This window comes from Diadema antillarum, unplaced genomic scaffold (genome assembly GCF_040938485.1).
Source record: "Diadema antillarum isolate AM-2024a unplaced genomic scaffold, OU_Dant_1.0 seq00000002_RagTag, whole genome shotgun sequence".
NCBI lineage: Eukaryota > Metazoa > Echinodermata > Echinoidea > Diadematoida > Diadematidae > Diadema > Diadema antillarum.
In genome coordinates this window covers 667,101-681,626 of record NW_027271124.1, presented here as the reverse complement: position 1 = coordinate 681,626, position 14,526 = coordinate 667,101, and the positions used below count along the sequence as shown (strand labels likewise).

General features: G+C 36.3%; 1 pseudogene; it reads right to left on the bottom strand.

Moving 5' to 3' along the window:
• Positions 1–14,526, bottom strand: part of LOC139724880 (uncharacterized) — a 139,857-nt pseudogene that overhangs the window by 96,107 nt on the left and 29,224 nt on the right.

Here is a 14,526-nt window from a genome sequence, read left to right as displayed (position 1 = left end):
AAAGAATGCTCTCCATCCAGAAAATTTTGATTTGCAAAATTCAATTTGGTCTTGTCTGAATATGATGCCACTCGTTTCAAATATCATTTACATTATTTTCAAATTACAATACCACATAACATGGTAGAAATTACAGTGTTACTATTCTTATGCATGAATGTAGTTTAACCCCTATACAGCAAGATAAACATTATTTGTCATTCACCATTTTAACATTTTGCCTTTTACACTATGTAGGTGCTGAATATATCCATAGTACATTGTATGTTTTTCATACTTGTTCAAATCTGCTTGCTGAATAGCAAACTGTTATGCCCTACAACTGTACTTTTTGACAAGACTTGACAGAAATGATTTTAGACTAAATGAAGTAATCATATACAGCTTACATGATAAGATCAGTGATTCTGGGGCTCTGTCCAAAATCTCTTGGAGCAGAAACCAGGTCATTTCAAATTAAGATTTTATCAGGACTATACTTAACACTCTTAATCCATGTCAAAATATGACCTGCCTGCAGTACTGATGTCTGTTATAGGCTTGGGTTGGCCCATGACAACATATTATCAGTCTTTAGCATAGAAATTGAAAGTCACAGAACTGCTTAATTTCCTTTTCATCATAGCACCTTGATTGCAATGTACATGCTCAATGCATTTGTTGATTAATGGGGAATTCTAGGCCAGTTAAAGGTTATTCTGATAAGAAAGAGTAAAATCTTAGAAGTGCAACAGTGAAAAATTGATCAAGTTATGAAATTATGAAGTTTTGCTAAATCCCGTCGAAAAGTTCTCGTACAATTGATATGAATAAGCAGCAAATGAGCTGATAATATCATCACCTCACAATTTTCCATTGATCATGTCAAGGAAAAAAAAAATGATGAAAATTCATGTTTTTTGTTACGAAAATGTAAAACATATCCAATGTTATTCCTGGTTGAATAACTTCAAAATGATGATCAGTCAGATATATCAGGAGACTCAAGCATAATTGCGTTTGAGTGAAAAACTGGAAATTTTAAAATTTTATGAACAAACTATAATGGCCAGTTGTGAGGGTAAGGCATCATCACTTCATTATTTGCTTATTTATATTGACTGTTCAAGAACTGCTTGGCAATGCAACAAAACTTTGATATTTCACAACATCTTTATCTTTTAGCCAATTTTGATCAATTTTCCATCATTGTGCTAAAATTTTTTTTACTCCTATTCAGACTAACTTTCAACTGCACTGGATTTCCCCTTTACGAAAAATTTAAGGTACATTCTATTGTCATGATACCATAAAACACCTTTGCTTCTTCTCTAGTTTGTCCCCACTGACTCTGGATACCTACAATGTGTGTTTTATACTTAATTTTAGTCTAGTTTAGACTGCATTTTGCTCCAAATGGGCGATGTTGTGAAATGTCAAGGATTTTGAACATTAACTTTGTCCACCACATTTCCACTGCAAATCATGTTTATGTGACTGATGTGTTTGATATCTAGAAGTACAAGTGACTACATGTACATTCTATAAAACTAGCAACATTTCACATTTCCATATTTTACAAAGGTACAGTGTACTTGAAAAGATCATTTCCAACAGGCACTGCTGCCAATGTTACAATGAGACATTGTACAGTGCACTGCAATTGAGATATCTACCTGGTATAAACTTTGTAGTCAAGTCTCCTCCTCAGTGTATTGTTTTTTCCTCAATGTTCAATCTTCATGACACAATACAAAGTGATGCAAAATAAACAATAACATCACTCACTGACAAGCACTAACGAAAATCCTGAAGTACAAATATAAAACATTGACTAGTCATGTTCTGTGGGGAAAATGCACATTCATATATCAGTACAGTACTCTTGCTCTGAGAATGTCTCCCCCTAGCACAAGAACATTATCTCTCCTGTATAAAACTATAAGAAAATTGGGTAAGCACCCTTTCATACTTTCTATAGGGCAAGTGTGAATGCACCCAAAATGTGCGATCACGTTGATAGAGCTGCTGTGCTGAGCTGCTTGATTGATGGAATGAATGTTATCAGGATGCAATTCATCACACTCAGAAGGCAAATGTGTTTCTTATTACCTCTCAGCCCTCTACACCTTGTCTCGCTGCTACATTGGAAGTGTGTAGAAGTCAAGGGGCCAATTCTCACGGTGTTCAGGGAGCATTAAGGGGTTTGATTATTTAACATCAAGAATACAGCATTATTTCTGAATTGTTCTATAAGCCAAATCAACCCATTAGAAGAATGACACTGTATTTTCCCCATGCAAACAAAAGAAACCTCAAATGTAGCAAAATACATGTACTATAATCCTTGCGATTGAATTGAATCATGGCACACAAATGGATGAATATCATTGGGATTTGAACCCATGACCTGACTAAAAATCAAACAACAAAATCTAAACATGTACTGTGTACGTATGTTGTAAATATGTGTTACCTTATCAATGAGAACTACCCTTGATTAGATACACATTGCTTATCATCAACAACAAGAGAGAATAAAATAAGTCTTTATCAACAAGTGCTACTTGATGATAAGTCAGCAGATTGGACTGTGTAGCTTGTCATCAACCAATTTCAGGCAGGGTGTGCCTTCCCATTTACCAATTTGATTTTTCATTATTAAGGGAAGTGGACAGTGAGCTGGAGTTGATTCTACGTGAACATTAAAAGTATTCATTGGCCAGGAATCATTCAATGCTTGCACGGGTCGGCCTTTGGCATGAGCTCCTACATATATAACTACAATCCTCAGCGTGGTTATCCCAAAGAGGTACAAGGAGGTACTAGGCGAGCACCTCCTTGGTTATCCCTTTCAATGAGAGTGCTATTAACTGTACAGTGTATTACACATTCTAACTTTGGTTTCATTTCCTTTGGGTCTCCACTAACATTCCAGTTTAATTGCTAACGTGAAACCAAGATCATGATTAAAGTAATTAGGTTGCAATAAGTTGCAATATCTACCACCTATCCTGAGGAGAGACATGGTACTTTTAGGAGACAGCTAGTCACGATACTAATATACACTTGTACACATAATATCATTTTTCCATATGTTACAATATAATGCAGTGCAGCCTCTCTATTCTCTACACATGACCGTGGAATGCCATATGCACGACCTTCTTCAGTAACCCATCAAGTTTTGGAGGAATTTTGCTGCAGAAATTACAGTGTATCTTGTTTTCATTAATTGGCATCTGTGAGTTTCACTGCATACCCATATATACTGAAGAAAGACTACATCATATAAAAGCTGTTGAACTGAATACATATTGTCACTGGTGTTACAAGACCTTATATCTCAAATTTTGGTGAAAATTACTTTTTTGGATTAATGGTCAGATAATCAGTTCAGTGATGTCCTGTCCAAATCCTAGCTGTCTTGCCCTAAAGATTAGCCAACATGGCATGTCAAAGGAAAGGCTATCCCATTTGATATATATATATATATAGCAAAAAACAAAAAAAAATGTAACGACCTTTTTTTCCCCGCTTGTCATGACCCAAACTTACCCCCTCCCCTTTAGCAAACAGCTAGATCTGCCCCTGAATCATATCTACCAGTACCATGTTCAGTTATGACTGCAGTGACAGGATAGATTCAAAGTTAGACTCATACTTTGTCCTATTTTTTTCAAAATTGCCAAATATGTCTGTTCTTGCAACTAAAAGAAACAGTGATATCCTTTAAAAGTTCCTTGTAGCAGGGTACAATGTTTATAACATGACATTTATCCTCATTTATCATATGGACTCTATTTATCCCTTACAAGCACTTTGAATAAATGCAAAGACATTTTACTGTAGCTCCCAATTCATTATACCAGGTTTTTTTTATTTAATGATCGCAATAGGACAAACATGTGGTGCACTTTACTTTCTTTGTTGTCCGGTCTGTCTACTAAGTCATTTCGAATGTATTCATCACAACTCAGTTTAAAAATAGTTTTAGCAGAGGACAGGGATACTCTTTGATTCCAGAAAAACACACAAGTATAATGTACACCACTACCAATGTACAGTGTATCGCTCGAGAACAGTACCATCCATTATGGAGAAAAGGGAATCTTTCACTCATTCCAAGGGAGTTGCAGCTTGTAATGCTGTAGTCGTCTGCTAATTTCACCCTATACTGTAAACATCTTGCCACGGATCCTAATTGACCATTGCAGACGGCGGAGAAACCACTGGGCATTCGGATAAAATTACCAGAGCAACGACAGAATCGTGACGACACTGAATTTGGCGACCCTTCTGCTTCATAATAATGGTCAGCCTTTGCCGAGACGGGAAATTTCCCCAGCACTGCCTGCTACTGCTCCACGCAGTCTCCCATACCCATTGGGGAGATATCCATGGCCCATCATATTCTACAAAATCGGAGAAGCCAAGAAGTACGAGGGCCAGGAAGGATGAAAAATGACAAAAAGGGGCATGATAAAGATAAAGAAGACAACAATATTCCCTGGTGCCAGGGATGATTTAAAATCAATGAAAATGACTTTTGCAATGAGCAGAGGCCATACAACTGGCGGCAGGGATAGCTCCTGGTTAAACATTGGCCTGTTGACATTTGGGGGGGGGTGTGAATGGAGATGGATGGACAGATGAATATAGGCAGATATAGATCAAAACAGAATATGACAGGATTCTGACTCCATCTACTTCCATTTTTTATTCAACTGTACATGGAAACTTATGGTCATAGTATATAACATGTAGGTTGGAAAAGACAGACAACCAAAACATAGGATAAAAAAAAAAATACACATTTCTATTTTTATAGATATGATTGTATTTTTTGTCTTGTTACAAAACACAATCTGGGAGTAAGTCAATGGATGCCTGTGTGTGCATGTGTGTGCTATTTAATGAGTATGATCATTTGTGAGCTGAGCATGTTGGAAACTCATTGCATATCAATTAAGATATCATATCAATCTATATTAATATTATTACTTGATTTCATCCTGTTGCCTTGGATGAAATTAATGTACCTGCGTACACGTCATCAATACTCTTGTTCAAATTCAATTATGAATGGTAAGAGTATTGCAGAGCATAGCACTTCCCACAAAGACTGAGGAAAGGTCCATGATGACAAAATAAAAAAGATTTCTTTTTCATAAATAGATCAAAAAACAAACAAACGAGAGTACAGTATAAGATTTCACATTTTTCAACATTTTCAGAATTGTAAAATCTAGACAAGAAAAAAAAAATCTTCATGTGAACTCTTACGCCAGAAATGGATAAATGACAACGTATTTGAGTCTTTCAGGCACTTGCTGCTTCATAATCATGTTTGTACTCACTTCTATTCCTCTGAAAACTATAAAAGCACATGGTGTTATAACTCTCCTCAAAACATGATACAGCTCTCTGTACACATATCAGTTGTGCACGCACATGCTGAAGAACAGCCATGGCTGAAGCTTGAGCCATGCTGAAATGAACTAATCAATGAATATTCACACTATTTCCAGTATGCTATAAATACCTTCTTACTTTGTCATGACATCCTTGTCATAATACATGTCAAGCTATCAGAAAGTAGTAAAATAATTGGGTGTCATGTACAATCTGTATTTGAACTGAAATTACTGATTTTGTTTTGTTTTGATTCTACTATTAGAAGTTCAAGTGCCAAGTGGGATCTTATAAAAATGATAATATGTACTTCAGCAGCAATATCATTTCCTAAACACATCTGAAAACACTGCACTGCACATCCATTTGAATAAGTAACTTTGACATATTGTACACTCAGGGCTCCACACTAACTTTTATTTTTGGTGGCCCAAAGGCAAACATTCGACCTTTTTTGGTGGCCCGACGTGCATTTTTGGTGGCCCCGGGCCACCGGGCCACCGTTAGTGTCAAGCCCTGACACTGTATATATATTCCACTAAAATATAAGTTGCTGTATACATTACTAGTACAGTGCACTCCCGTTATAACGAAATGCTCGGGACCGGCAATTTTCTTTTGTTGTAACGAAATTTCGTTATAACCGAACAAATACAATATATAACGAAAACAAGGAAGCCACGTATATATGATATTCTGTTTGTTGAATACTCGTCATACACTGGGAAGCTATGTGAACAATAAAACAAATAGTTAATCAATTTCAGATTATTGTATTAAAATAACGCAAGTTCCCCTCGGAACCTGTGCGTGACACACCAAGCGAACACACAGTGATGTGACACGTTCGCCCATGCAGAGACACTGTAGCTCTAAATGCCTTGTTCCGCTACGTATTTTCGAAAGCGATCCGCATTTCGTTATAACGGAGGACATTTCTTTTGTTTTTCTTTGTCTGTGGCGCTCGGAAAAGACTTCGTTATAACGGAAATTTCGCTATAACCGTGTTCGTTATAAGCGAATTTTGTACCATAGACTTTAATGGCGATAATTTTGGGACCAGAAGTTTTACTTCGTTATAACGAAATTTCGTTATAACCGTGTTCGTTATAACGGGAGTGCACTGTACACTAATTTCAAGTCCCCAAACTTATCCCGCTCTTACAGTAATCAGTCAAATTATGTTCTTAAAGGGAAGGTAAACCCAAAGAGCAATGTGGATTGAGTGAAAGCAGCAACATTAGTAGAACACATCAGTGAAAGTTTGAGGAAAATCGGACAATTGATGCAAAAGTTATGAATTTTTAAAGTTTTGGTGTTGGAACCGCTGGATGAGGAGACTACTAGAGGTTATAAATGACGTATGAGAGGACAACAATACAAAGAAAATATAAAGGAAATTCAACAAAAATTCATTTTTCTAGCATTATGAAAGAGCACTTGACTAACCGCTTTCAGAAAGCAGGGGAAATAATTGCTACCCTTAACATATGCCAGTGTCAAGTTGACGGAAAAATGGATTTTTGTAGAATTTTCTTTATATTTTCTTTGTATTGTTGTCCTCTCATACGTCATAACTTCTAGTAGTCTCCTCATCCGGCGGTTCCAACACCAAAACTTTTAAAATTCATAACTTTTGCATGGATTGTCCGATTTTCTTCAAACTTTCACTGATGCGTTCTACTAATGTTGCTGCTTTCACTCAATCCACATTGCTCTTAGGGTTTATCTTCTCTTTAACTTTGTGGCATTGACCAGCAACATGTACACTAAGACTACAATGCACATAAAAGCCTCAAAAAGGAAAATTTAAAAAACTTTACTCATACAAAAAAAAAAAAAATGAAACCAGGACAAACGAGTCTGAATACTCTTGAACTTACACTCCCTCTAAAATACTTGACATTTCTAGCATCATATTTCCTGAAAGGCACATTCCAAGATATAGAGTTTCCTAATTACTGTGAAACCAATCCCATTTCATATCAACACATCCTCGCATACATACCTCTGTGTGCATTCTACAGAAACCCACGCTAAAGTTTTTCTTCTTAAAGTCCTCTCCGTGTAAATAGCCCTGGGAGGATTGGAGGGTGACGTGAACAGAATTTCCCTCTGCGTCAACAGAGAGCCACGAAATGTTTTAGCATTAAGTCAGGCTTCTATTTTGTTAAGCTTACATCTCCCCCTCTCTCTGGCAAGAAATACAGAACTACATGTACATGTATCACCTTTCAAATACAAGAGCATGGCAAGAGAATTATTACTAGATATGAAATCAATATTAGTTGAAGGCCAGTGAGTAAGAGCCTGGACATGAATCATAATAGTATCGCTATGTACAAATACATCACACCCTTTCATTTTTCCACTGGTCTTTACTCTAGTAATATAATATGAGCAAGATGTATAAGACAGCCATAATTCACAAAATTAAAATGCATCCAAAAAATTCTTGTTTCAATATGCACTGAATGCCTTTGGCAATTCACAAAAATTTCATGCCGCGGAAAAAGGCAGTTGGCTTTATAGTACAAGTTGTACAATACATTTCTCATTCAGTCCCTGTAATTCTCTATCATAGATTTAACCACAGTTGAAATTGTCTTAAAGCATCAGATTTGCAAATTGTAAAATATAATACTGGCAAAATGCATTTCATGCATTTTGATATTAAAGTAGGATTCTTGCACCCTAGTACTAGGTCATTAGATTTATACAGAGAATACATCATTCTACCCATGACTTCTCCTCCAGCATTCATGCAGTCGGACAGGAGTAAAGATGATTAGTTAATTTTCTTCTCATTATTGCCAGCACAACACCGCATTTGCAGGATATGAGATCAGGAAACATAAATTAGAGGTACATATACAGGCAATTATGGTTGATAATTCATGACTACTGGTGATATACATCATCCCTGAGCCTTCCTGGACAGGTACATCCATGGCTTGTCTGCCCACATCCCCTTTTCTTCTATTCTTTAGATAATACTCTCACTCTTTCTTTTTCTCTTTCTCGCTCTCTCTCTCTCTCTCCTCTATCTTCCCTATATTTTTTTTCTTTTCTTTCACTGTCTCTTTCCCTCGGTCTAACAACCGGTAAAGTGTCTTTTATATTACACTAGACAACTCTTTGTCATCTTCCATGTACCCTGGATGTTTTACAGCAAGCAAAAGGGAAATCTTAATTTCTTTCGTAAAATAATGTGTACTACATAAAAGATGCCTTTGATAATTGTTTTATGCATGAAATTTCCTAGTAAAACATGTTACATGTACTTAAGGATAATATCGATAAAATGTACTCTGACAAGCACTCACTTAAAGAGATTACTACAAAATCAATTCCCTAAATATGCTTGTCAGATTCAGGTGTCATATTAGGTTACTCTGAAGTGTCTTCGATGACGCATAAATTATACTTATTTCATTTGGCATGTCTTGAGCCTGCTTTAAAGTCTTTCCACTTGATTCTTCCTCTCCGCTTCTCATGCAGCCAATTCTCAGTCATGCCATCCATCATCAAATAATTTTTCCAGTAGATATGAAGTGACAGACTAGCTAGGACTGTGTCGGAAAAGGGGAAATGAGCCAACATCGCTGATGACATGATTGATGAACTTGTCGTTCGGCATTCAATTTCAGAGTCTCATACACCTGCTGTCTTGACATTTGCATATTCCCTTTGATTGATTCTTTGCTTTGGGCACAGTAGCTTGCAGGAGAATTCACTGGCATTTCTGATACTTCGCTTTTATAGGGAGACCCATCAATCTATGCCTGCCATCAACTACTTGTACAAGTTATAGTAAATCCTTTTATTGATTTGAATTATTTATTGACATGTACATTGTAAATGGTACCCCATCAAGTGGTATCTTCAAGAATTTATAGTGATGTAAAATATATATCATATATATGTATATATGTAATATAGTCAACACCATGTCTGTGTTTGATGTTATTCCATGGTATGTGTCATGTTTGCCACTATGAAAATTGCACAAATGTATGTGATCTCTTTATGTAAATCCTTTCTTTTTTTAACCCATTGAGGACGGTTTGATTTTGCTACAACATGCATTTCCCACAGACACCTGCCCGAGTATACTTGGGACTCGTTCTCAACGGGTTAAATGACAAGAGATGACATGAATACACTATACCAAGAAAATGTAGAGATGGGTGTAGTGTTCAATCCGTTCAGGAAGAACTGCTGGCACAGTATTTCATGAATTTTGCACCCATAGCTATGTTTCCTTTGTTTTGTACTGGCAAGTTACTATTTCATATGGAGAATTACCTTCTGTGACATACACTGTATAATTCCCAGATAATGGTGCGATATAAATGTTTGTTTTTAGCACTTCGCATTCCAAAAGGTCATCATACACAAATGTTAATGGCTTTGTTCCTTAAAATGGAAGAAGAATTATGCAAATTTTCTTGTTAATGCAGAGCTCACAAAAACTGGAGCATATAGTGTATATGTGGACTATTGTACACACACACACACACACACACTCACACATTCACAAAATATCACAAACAAGAATGCTTGTAAATGATATACTTTCAGGTGACAAAATTAAAATATGTTAGACAAACTGCTGGCAAGCTAACATGTAAGTGATGAATCTTCTAATTTCACTTGTTTATGATCATTTTTTTCAAGGACAAGTTCACCTTCATAGACATGCGGGTTGAGTGAATGCAGCAATATCAGTAGAACACATCAGTGAGAGTTTGAGGAAAATCAGACAATCCATTCAAAGGTTATGATTTTTTGAAGTTTCTGCTCAGTCACGACTGAACGAGAAGACTACTATAGCTTGTGATGTCACATGTGTACAACGATATAAAGAAAGAATAAAGAAATTTCAACATATTTTCACTTTTCTCGCATAACAAAAGAGCACTCGACTTCTTTCTTTCAGAAGTCTGGGGGAATAATATCACCCTTAACATATGTCAGTAACAAGTCGAAGAAATGTGCACTTTATTAAAAAGCAAAGTAAATTGTGAAATTCTCTTTTTATTTTCCTTATATCGTTGTACGCATGTGACATCATACACTGTAGTAGTCTTCTCATCCAGCAGTGACGGTGCAGATACTTTAAAAATTCATAACTTTGGAATGGATTGTCAGATTTTCCCCAAACTTTCACTGATGTGTTCTACTAATATTTTGGCATTCACTCAATCCACGTGTATATGAAGGTGGACATGTCCTTTAACCTCCTTTATCTTAATGATACATTTTTGTACTATGTACTTCTACAGCTTGATACATTTGATTTAAACTCGCTTTAAGGATCCTGGAACTTTATGCCCACCTCAGTGCAAGGAAGCACAGTATATACAATGTACACATATGTCTGCAATCCACCTGTTTCTTCAGCTTATAGAGTAGAATCCCTTTACAACTCTGTCTGTCTCAAACAAGAGTTGACCTGATGCTGGGGCGCACAAGTGGCCAACAGGCATTAATCATCCAAAGTTATGAGTTGGCCAGTTTCTCATCACGTATACAGAACCTTTGCACAAAATGCAATTATATATTAAGGTTAGGTCTCAATGCATTACAAAAGGATCATCATGTCCATACACCTGCCTTTTACATTTAGTGTCATCCTATTAAAACACAAAAACAAAAATCATTTCAAGTATCGACATGTTTATCAAAAGGTGCTCATTATCAAATACGTGTCAATAGTGAACTAAAGCAACCCTTTTTCAACTAGAAAAGCACTCTGAGAGCGCAAACCTCCGCCAAGCAGCTACTTTCCATCGATGATCTTGCTCTTCCCGAAGAGATTTTTCTCCTCTCCAGGACTGGGGAAAAGTTGTTTGGGTGCTTCCACAGAGATCAGTGATTTCCACCCGTAGGTATACATGCGGAAAAATCGCCCGATTTCCCAATATAGAAGCCTTTGGTACATCATAAACCCTCCGCTGCGCCCCGCGCCTCGCCCTAGCAGGCACTTAGGTGCACATTTGAAAACCTCAAAAATGCGCAGCTTGAACTCCTAAGTTCATTGACCTTACCTGTCAAAATATCAAAAATCCTTCAAAAATTCCCAAAGAATTATTGTATCACTACTAAAATTTAATCATTTGTTACTTGTGTCATTCTCAACCTTTCCTGTAAGTTTCATCTAAATCCATTAACTATTTTTTGAGTAATTTTGCACACAGACAAACAAACAAATAAACAAACAAACCAACGGTAACGAAAAAATAACCTCCTCCCTTGGCGGAGGTAAAAATCAGTGTGGAAGATTTCACACAGTATTATTGTTTATTATAGTAGTAGTGATTTATGGACTTAAAATGCACAATAACAATAACAAAAAAGAAATTTGATAGAATTATTACAGGCCTCTATTTTAAAAACATAGGGTATCGTTGGGAAAACTGCTTTGAATATCTTGTAAAAAAAAACTAAAAAAAAAGATTGTTTTTGAAAAGCTCGAAGAAAAATATTTGATCCCTTAAAAAGATAGATGTCACAGATAGCTACTTTTGTATAGATTTGACATCTAAATCCTTGTATCATGATGGCCCTTCAAAAGTCCCCTGGATTCAAGGGATGCTTTCAAAGGGTCTGATGTCTTTAATAACAGGTCAATTCAATATAGGATATGTTCATATGTAGCAAAAAAAAATTAACCATCTATATCTAAAAAAAAAAAAATCTGGTGCTTCAAATTCATAGTTCAACTCAAATGGCATACAGCTGTGGCACATGAATGATCATTCCATGACAATGTATAATTATCGTATGGTACTACAATAATTGTACGTTCTTTTCATCCTACATAGTTTTACGCACCTTATGTTCTGTTACCAGAAAAAAAAGTGATGTCTATTTAATATGTTCTTGTCGAAAAATGAAATAAAAACTGAAATTGAAATTGAAATTGATGCCATCTTTCAACATGACTGCAAGCCTTCTTTGTCCTGTCCACCATATTATTATGCTGTGGGAAACCTAATGAGCAGATGATCACGGTGACATGAAAATGTGAAAACTACACTTTCATTTTATTTCATAGAAGAACAAATGTCAGGAATGTATCTCAAAGAAAAAAAAAGGGCATATTCAAATTTTATAGAGTGACTAAAATCCACATCAACCTCACAAAGAAAGTGAATCATTGTTTTCATATAAAAGATTGTATCTCACTTGATAGCATACTTTGGACTGAAAATGCCATGTCGGTGAAATGAGTAAATGCACACGTGAAATTTCATCTCTGTGTATGTTTCTGTCAATTAACCAATTCTGGGTGGATTTCCATGGAAAATTTCACATTTTTGTCAGATACATTGGAAAGGATGTAGATTCTCAAAATGTCTTTCTCATTTGAACATACGTTGTATGCCACTTATACGTCTACAGTTTGCCACTCACAATTCAGACATACCAGAGAGGTGGTATGCTGTACTGATCAGTATTCTGCCATCGGACAAGAACTTGGTATGCATCTCACAGTTGATGTGAGATTAAAGCAGAGCATCCTCCAATCTGATCCAGCAGCAACATGATTCAATATTCAAGACATATTCACATACACACACACACACACACACACACACATAGCTGTATGCATACACACGTAGATAGATACACACACACATATGCACATACACAAGCATACATGCAAACACAAAAAGGTCACAAGTGGCTCAGAGGATGGAATATGATAATTTTTGATGGGTATCACAAAGCTGTTGCTAGGAGGAAGTCCATCATAAAAACAAACAAAAGGGGGAAAATTGCTGGACAGGACTAGATTTGGAGCAGCCAAGATGGATTTTGTTCTGGTTTGGGATATTGTTGGTTATCCTCAAGGTGAACTATTCACCTTTCTCATTCAAAATATCTAGCGACCAATAATAGTCACATGTCTGATGTTATCAAGATCAGGACAATGATGAAAGATGCATTCTACCTTGCTTTAAAGGGATTTTGTTGGCTCACTTTCCAATGATGTATGAACTATTTGCAGCTGGTTCCTAAACTTTCTATCATTTGCAAAATACTGTAAAGACAGCCAATGCATGGGGGAATTTGTCTGTTCAGATTTGCAGTATCCGTGTTCGTATTTTCCTTACTAGTAATAAACCCGTGGCTGACATGCTTATGAGTCAACTTTCAAATACAGGTGTAATTACAGTAACAGTATCTTGTTAGGCATGGAGAGTATGTATGCATGTCACAAGACAGGTCATACTTGAAGGCATGGAAGACATCTACCTGATATTAAACAAGATGACACACACAAGCGAATTAATCTGTTAACAATATCAAAGAGGGGACTTGTATATTCTGCAAAGGCCTCATTCCCATCATGAATTATACATTGCATATCAGAGCAAAACTGTCCCACCCATACTTTTTGGAACTTTATATTGCAGAGTAATTCAATCAGTTCAAGATTTTCTAATTCAGTGACTGCAATTTAGTATTATGACTATATTTCAACACACTGACATTTGTTTAAAAAGTTATCTTTTTAATTGCTTAATAGTCTAATGCTTAAAAACTGAAACTTAAATATTCAGTTTATTTTGTACTGAGTCCAGACACAGTAAAATTATTTCATTTATACATAGCAATCCCATGCATTTTGGCAGAAATCAGGTCCACGTAAATGGTGCTATCAAATAACACAAATGCCAGAAACTGTTGTACAGATTACTAACTTTGGAGAAGATTACAATACATCTGACCCATCATAAACAAGCACTAGATGACAGTCTATTAACCCTCTGCCTATGGGAACTTTATCAAATGTATGGGAAGTTGTCACATCTCACAGGCAATAAGTTAAATAGGCCCTACAAGGTAGTAGAGGGTAGATGTGAGTAGGCACTGTGTCTTACAAGTTTTGATTGTGTCAACTCTTTAGGTACAGTAGGGAGGTGGGCGGTATAATATATAGAGCACAGGTGTCCTGACAGCAACAGCGTTGCCCCACTTGTTTCTTCTGTGCAACATTAGGATGTCTGTTGTCACACTGGTGCCAACCACATTGCGTCAGCTCGAACTTCAAAGTCTCAACCCAATCCCTCCTGTCCCCGTAACAAACAACGGAAAAGCGGTTGGGATCGGAAGAAT